The sequence below is a fragment of the Dipodomys spectabilis genome, unplaced genomic scaffold (assembly GCF_019054845.1).
Source record: "Dipodomys spectabilis isolate Male_0828 unplaced genomic scaffold, ASM1905484v1 ptg000006l, whole genome shotgun sequence".
NCBI classification, from domain to species: domain Eukaryota; kingdom Metazoa; phylum Chordata; class Mammalia; order Rodentia; family Heteromyidae; genus Dipodomys; species Dipodomys spectabilis.
In genome coordinates this window covers 12,761,589-12,770,000 of record NW_024870683.1, presented here as the reverse complement: position 1 = coordinate 12,770,000, position 8,412 = coordinate 12,761,589, and positions in this window count along the sequence as shown.

Genomic DNA, 8,412 nt, shown 5'->3' with positions numbered 1-8,412 from the left:
GAAGAGGAAATGGGAGAAAAACCCAAAAAAGTAAACTAAAAAAAACCTCTTGTTTTCATTTCTTGGAGTTCATCTTGATAAGCATCATTTTATATGCTCATATGTACATAGCTGTTTAGCCCTTGTGATCCTCTCCTAAGAATATCCCTCCTTGGTCTCACCATGTGAATGTTTAGAGTCTTGTTTATCACGTCAAAGGGTAATTTTTTGTCTTTTTGCTACCCATTGGGTTTACTTGAAGATTTATAGGCACATTATTACAAATAAGGGAAACTATGCAACCTATGTTTCTTTGGGTCTGGCTTACTTTGCTTAATATAATTTTTCTAGCTCTTTCCATTTCCTTACAAATGGCACCCTATTCTTTATTATAAAAGTATGATTCATTTTGCCAGTCTCAGATTTTCCACATTGTTGTTTTCAAACAAAAGCCAGGGTCTTTACTTTCTGCCCTATAAATGGGGTATAATAATAGTATTGATGTCTTGGAAAGTTGTGTTGGTTGAAGAAGATAAAAGAGAGCATTTGGTCCTGGTTCTATCAGAGTAGCAGTCTCTGCCACTTCATCATTATCTTCATTGTAGACATCATAACCACATGCTTTCACTACTATTATACCCAAGTTTGGGTCCTACTTTCTCCCTGGATAGAAATTTTTACCAAGTACCTTGCTAGGCACAGAATTACTCACCTACCTAGATCCCAAAAGAGAGTAGCCCCTAGCAGCTTCCCAGTATAACAGGAACTGTGCTGTTCCTTCAAGAGCTGAGACCTCCTGGACATTTCTAATATTGCCCCTACTTTAAAAAAAAAAACTTCCCAAAATACTAGCCAGCAAACTGCTAGTGAAAGCCCTTGTGCACAAAACCTAAAATAGTCTCCATTATTGGGATTTCAGAGAACGCTTCTAAAACCAGCCATTCGAGGCAAACTCCATTTATCTTCTATGTTTCCCCATCACTAGATCTACAGATTGAGGCACATTAAAACTGTGTCCTCCTTGCAGGTGGACTGTAACAATTAATTAGATGGTATCAGCCAAGTGGAGGACTCCAGAGAATTCCACATAAATATATTCACTCTTGTTATTACACAGCTTGGAAATACTCTCCCTCCTCTCAGTTATTTCAGATAAAAGATCTGATCGTTAATAAGTAAACACATGAAAGCATGGCATTCTGTATTCAATGTGTTGTATCTTGATTGGATCTTCTTTAGGATAGATAATGGAATCTGTTTGAAGGATGCTGTGTGGCAAGCTACCACCTCTCTTACAAGCCACTTCTTTACAACATGGATGCAGTTTTCCATATCATTTTGATTCAATCTTTTATTAAAGATCTACCTTGAGTAGCCAATTGATTTTTGTTAGTCCCTAGAGTGAATCCTTTAGGAGGCTTCATTGCTTTCATTTTAAGAGGCCCCTGCTCTGTATGAGATGTATTTGATTTGATGCATAATAAAGGAAACGCTTTGCTTAGTAAGTATTATTTTTTCAGTCGATTTAAAAAGGAAAAAGAATGCTGAAAATGTAGCTCTGAATCAGACATCCTTTATTTTTCTCACTTCGACCTTTTTTTCCCCCTTTAATGCTCTCACTCCAGATTTGTAAATGTATTAGCTAGAAGGCTTGGAGATCCTGCTCATTTTCCATGTGCTAATTGCTTTGTACAACAAATACTCATGCATATTCCCACCGTTTAAAAATATTTTCGTTAAAAATGATATATGTGGGAAATTAAATTGCTCTGTTGGGATTCTCTATGTAGTAACAATGTTCGCTGCTTGTTTAGGTTGACATAGGCAAGGAAATGTTGTTATCATGAAAGGGACTTTGAAAAGCTTTGTCCTGTGGGTAGCTGTGTGTGATGGGTATATTCTAGGGGAAGCTGGGGAACATTTCATAAAGCAGGACTTGTTTGCTAGTCTGAGTTGTAGAACCAAGTTCACATAGTTCTTAACCTAGATTCCACAGACAAAGAAGGGTGGGCTTCATCTTTGTTTATCCTGTGTCTCTTTTTCCCCCTTTAGATACTTATCTATTTATTTATGTGGTTGCTCGAACTTTTTAAAAATTATCTTTAAGAGGGGGCGGGGGGAGGATGGGATGGGAAGAGGAAACAAAGGAGGAGGCTACAATGCTTGATGAGAAATGTACTCATTGTCTTGCCCATGTAATTGTAACCCCTCTGTACAGTATTTTCACAATAAAATAAATAAATAAATAAAAGTCAAAAAAATTATCTTTAAGTAGTTGTACCAAGGAGTTGCAGTTTAACAAAGCAGTTTGTGAATAGAACCCGTCTTGATCAATATCGCCCCTTTCAACATTCTCATCCATTCCACCCAAGCCATCCCTTAATTTTGTAGGACATCTCTTAATTTTGTAGGACATACGCTGAATTTTTTAAAATTTATTTTTATTGTATAGAGAGAGGGTTAGCGTTACCTGAGTAAGGTGATGAGTGCATTTCCTATCGAGCATTGTTACCCCTCCTTTGCTTTTCCCCTCTTGTATATACGCTGAATTCTTTTTCAATACATTTTTATTGTAAAGATACTGTACAGAGGGGTTACAGTTACATGAGCAAGGTAATGAGTACATTTCATAGCGAGCATTGTTACCTCCTCCTTTATTTTCCCTCTACCTCAGAAACACAACAAATCAAAGAAAGGTTGGCCAAATGGGATTGCATGAAGTTGCAGAGCTTCTGCATGGCAAAGGACATAGCTAGCAAGATCAACAGAAAGCCCAGGGACTGGGAGATCTTCACTAGCCATACAATGGACAAAGGTCTCATATCTAAAATATACTTAGAACCTGAGCCTCCTCTGAAAGGCTTTTTCCTGCCTCTCTTTGACACAGTGATAGAAGCAAAAATGACCACGATGATGGCACTGAGCAGTTTACTTACATTTGTTCAACCTTTACAGTGACCCAAAGAGAAAAACTAACAGCATCCCTATTTTACATATAAAGCAACTGAGAAGTAGAGAAATGAGCTATGCCAGTGTCACACACGTGTGGGCCCAATGAGTGTGAATCCCTGTCTCATTCCTTGCCTTAATCCTTGCTACCAGCAACATGGGATTAGAAAATCCTGGCAAAATAAACAAGCCTTCTATCAGTGCTCTCCTTCCAAATTCAAAGAGAGGCAAGGAGTGGTCAACCAATATCTCAGTACAATACAGCAAGTGACAACTTTAGTTAACATAAATCCAGTCCAATGTCACACATGGCCAAGATGGATTTCTTCCTGTGGCCCCTGGCCTCACAGTCTACATTCACAAAAACATCGAAGGGGAACTTTGCAGGGAGGGGCTGAATTGTGCTAAAAAGATTGTGCTTCTTCTCCTTGAAAAGGCAAAAGCTTTCCTGCTCTTCTCAACATCCCATTCTCAACATAAAAATAAGAAAGAAAAAAAGATTAGCCCAAAAGTATTCAAGTTAAGTTGTATTATTAGTAACGTGAAGGGCAGCTGAGAAGTGAAACAAAAGGCAGAGAGAGGTACATGGAAAGGAAACAGGGAGGGGCCACCCGCCACCACTTTCCCAGCACCAAGGAGAAGACGTATTATTAATGGGTAGGTTGTATGTGATGTCGTCGTCGTCGTGGGTGGCTAGAGTCCCCCTCCCCTCCACAGTTCTCATTCAGTTACTCTGCCCATCTGGCAGTAGCTCCACAGGCTGCTCTAAGAATGAAGTCCAGGCACTAATTAGCTGTAAGTGACTCCTCTCAGGAACAACTCTACAATATCTAAACATGCATCAATGAGGGCATTGCATCTGCTTAAAATCAGGTATGTCTTCATCCAGATGAAGAGCAGAGTGAGCCTTTGCCTGTACTAATTGCTATGCCTCACAAATGCAGTCCCAGCTAACTTAAGATCCATGATTTCGCAGGCAGCTCTTTGTCAATTCAGTCACTCACAAGCTTCGGTGGAGTCCCTTGATAGTACATTTCAACATCCCACACAGTCAGGAGATTTCTGCTATTATCTAATCTCCATTCCTCTTCCTGAGACTTAAATACATCCTTGCTCATCTTGTGGTAGGCAGAAACAGAATTGGATCACGTCAATATATAACATGGCAGGGAAAAAATTTTTCAATCTAAATTTAACTATAGCTCTTTCAGATTTCTAATGGGGAAGCAGAAGGATGGAGATGGATGCCATAATTCATGTAATTCTCCACTTCTAACCCAATTCAGACTACAGGGGAGGAGGTAAGCTTGGAGATACTTCTAACTCAAAATTGTGAATTAAACAAATGCATTGCATTCTGCTCTCTTTCAAGGCCTATTAACTCCCTAGGCATGTATTTTTAATGCATTAACTCACAAAGGAAAGTGGGAGACAAGAAACTAAAATGTTGGCAGCTAGAAAGTGAATGGATGGGTAGTACCTGACTTGGTAGACTTGAGAAAGCAGAATTTTGAATCAGCAGCAGAGAAAAACAGGAAGATCTGTGAGTGAAATGTTTAAGAAGTGGTTGGTGCCCCTAAGGTCTTTGCCTATTGCTTTTCTTCCATCTTGGAGAGTCTGGGAATTTATTCTTAGGAAAAGGATCAGAGAGTTTCTGAATGATGGCCAGGTATAGTAGATGGCAGGGCAGCATATTGAAAACAATAGAACATTGACCATTTGTTTACTGAGTGTCCAGATCTTAGCCCTTTTGTATGCCTCAGCCCTCAGATCTGACAGGCAGGGGAACAGGCTTCTCTGAGGACTACAACCAGTCAAGAGGAAAAAAAAATCTGAAGGTATGGCTATTAGAGGTTGTGGAGGAAAAAGTCTATCGCCCTATACTAAGACATCTCCATAGTTGGCCTCAGTGGCACCCCTCTGTATAACTGGCTTCACCTGAAGTCTTCCCAGGCCTTCTCTGCCCTTGCAGACTCTTCATATCCCAGATGAAGCTGGTTAAGCTTCTCCCAGCATCTCCACTTCTACTTCCAGCCCATCTCCTGCTAGATCCTCAAATACATGGACAAGAGAGATTATCAATATTCACTGGTTATATCTCTCTTCACTGTACTGTAGAAAGGGAAATAAAAAGTAATACAGGGGATACATTTGATCCATGTATATGATACACTTGTGTGGAAATATCACAATGAAAATTCCTTTATACAATGAATATAGGCTAATTTTAAGAATCAAAAACCAAACAAAGAACAATCAAAAGGGCTAGGGGTATGAATCATGTGGAGGCCCTCAGCTCAATCACCGATGCTATTTGTTACTCTAACACAGAAAAGCAAGAACCATAACATTCAAAGTGAAACAAATGCCTGAGTAAGGTAAGTGCATGGGGAGATCACGAATTGGTATCAGAAGGGAGCACAAAGAAAGGAAGAGAAACCGAGAGTTAGCTGTGGAGAACTGGTCTCTGAAGCATTCTGGCTGAGCCCCAAGGAAGGGGGCAAAGCAGGAATGGAAAGAGGGAATCTTTCTCACATCTGTGACATGGGGAGGAGACAGCATTTCTTTGGGTTTAGTCTCTCTAATTATGACATCAAGAGTATGTACTTCAAAAAAGCTAGAACCCTAACACTAATACAAGAGGTTCATACAAGGTTATAGAAGCACATTTTAAAAGGCAATAGCTTTTTTCATAGGTGGTGATATACTTGGAATAGTTGTGGCACAGACAAGACATCTTTATACAACTTTACTAAGCATATGACAAGAAGTGGAAGTAGAGCCAGTAGTAAACGGAAAATAGAAGATGTAAGTGGTAACTTAAGAAGACCTATTCCAGAACAATCTTGAATCATCCATTGAAGCCTGTAAATTTCCAGAACAATTTTATAATAGAAGAGTTAAGTTCCCACTCTAGAGATATGTTTTACATACATACACATTGAGTATACCATCCCAGATCTGAGTTGATATCTAGAATAAACAGCTACTAATTAATTGATAACTGACCTATTTATATTCCATTGTTGAGGAGAAGTCTTACTTTAAGCTAAGACAATTGATGAGAGGTTCATATTTCCACAAGTGTGTTTGTGTTTCATTTATCTAGCATCTCACAGCAAGGAAGCACTATTTGCATGTTCAGGTACCCAACATCTGGGAATCAGGCATGGGATTGAACACAATTATCCTTCACAATAAAAGTAAACAGAGCTCAGCATGAATCTGCTAATTGTTCTTTCCCACTGAGCTACAATTTCAGTCAGAATAGATACATAAAAGAATAAGTATCCATCTGTCCATTCTTCTCACAAAGGCCAATGTTATCTTCTCAAAATATAGGTCACATTATTTCACTCTCCAGCTTAAAAACATTCCCATGGAAAATAAAATCGAAATTCCTTATAATGGCAAACAAGGCTCTAGTCTAGACCAAATAGACCTATGAGTCTAAGCTTGAGCCTATAGAAGAGTATCCTGGAGATTGCTAAATCCCACCCTGGAGACTGATTCAGCAGGTCTGGGTGGGGGTGGGGAGGATCCTGAGAGTGAGCATTGCTCACAAACCTCAGATGATGCTGGTATCATCTGGGCACCACATTTTGAGAACCTCTCCTTGGCTCTGTCAAGTCTCCAGCTTCACCTAGTGCTCTCCCTCTTAACCACATTTTATGCTTTAGCCACAGTAGTTTCTTGACCTTCTGCGCTTGACCCTTGCCCCAGTTTCCAAGTCTTTGCACTTACGTCTTTTCACTTAAACTGGTTCTTTTTGATCTCCTCCTCCTCAGAAAGACCTTCTCTATCACCCTAACTTAAAGAACTTCCTACATACTATTCTTTCTACTCTTTTGTCCCTTGCCTTCACAGGAATCTTTTATCTGCATCTTAAGTTGTTACACTACTTGCTAATAGTCCCAATATCTCTCCTAAGGCTCCATGTAGAGAGGCACTCCTCTAGCTCTGGTTTACCTGTAACATTTGGAGACAACATTGAATAATTTTTGGATGAAAAATAAAACCGTGGAGAAGACTAGATGTGCAGTGTGGGTTTCCCAGTCACAGGAGGATTTTCATCATTAGCCATACAAGCACCTAACAACTCCACCTCTCTTGATCTCTGTCCATTGCTCTCATCTAAGAACCTTTTATCCTCACCTCATCTGCAATTAGAGAATGTATTACACCCCTTTTGTAATTAAAAAAATTAGACCAGGAGAGGTAATTTAGCACAGAGTTGCTAGAATATCAGTGAATTGGGCTAATCAGGGAATAAATGTGGTAATATTAGCTTTATTCTAATGAAGACAATCAAGACATTTTATTTAAAATGCTTTAGTATTATAAGAAAATTAAATAATTAAAAATAGAAAAGGATTAATATTTACTTTAATGTATGTGATCCCAGGCATGAGACCTTTGATGTATCACCAAACTACAAATCTATCACATGAAATACTCATGTTCAAAATACATTTTTAAATGTTGTTAGGGCCATTTGAAGAACTCAGCTTTCAATCCTAACAAAAATATAAACCATCACTTCTCTTAAACCCTAGATTATTTAACAACTGCCTGTTCTTCAGATCTTACAGGAAAAAAAAAAAAGACTTGTATGTGTATGGGAAGGGGGTCGGGGAGAGGTGCACTAGAGCTGGGAGTTGAAATCCAGGCCACCAGCTCATGGCTGGCACTCTATCACCTCAGCCATTATCTCCTTTCCTGGCTTTTTGCTGGTTTATCAGAGATAAGACTCTCCAAGTTGTTTGACCATTTTGGCTTTGAGCCTTGATTCTCAATCTCAGCCTTCTAAGTAGCTATAATTACAGGCATTTGTGCCTAAAAACAAAAGTCTATTTTGTAAACTCTTATTTGAATGGCTTCTCACAACGTTTGAACATGGGAATTTATTTTCATTGGGTGCTTAATGTTTGGTGCAAATTCTGTGACTCGCAGTAAGTGATCTCCCTTAATTTCTCTTGGTAGAGACGGGAAGTAAAACACTGCACTTTAGAATCATATCCTGCTGGGGATTTGTAATGGCACATCATAAACTGTGTTGGTAGTCTTCTTTTTGGAATTGTTGTGCCAAACATGCTTCTAATATTTGGATCATTTCCTGAAAAACAAGTGAAATTCTTTGTCTCACTCAACACACAAACATTCTCATACATCCTTCTCTTGCTTTCCTGTTATGCATGCAGAAAATATTTCTGCCATAAAGGAATATTCAGTGTGTACTAAGTGAATGACAAAGACACCAAACACAATGAGGGCACTAAGTCATATTTAGATAAAGAAAACTGATTTTCTAGGGTAGCCTGTACTGCCTCATTTCTCAAAGAATACAAAGCAAGTACACATTTGTTTAAGACTAGACTGAGTACAGGACAGGTGTGATGGATGGTACATACTGATAATCCCTACTACTTGGGAAGTGGGGGCAGGAAGATTGTAAGTTTGAAGCCATCCCAGAGAAAGTTTGTA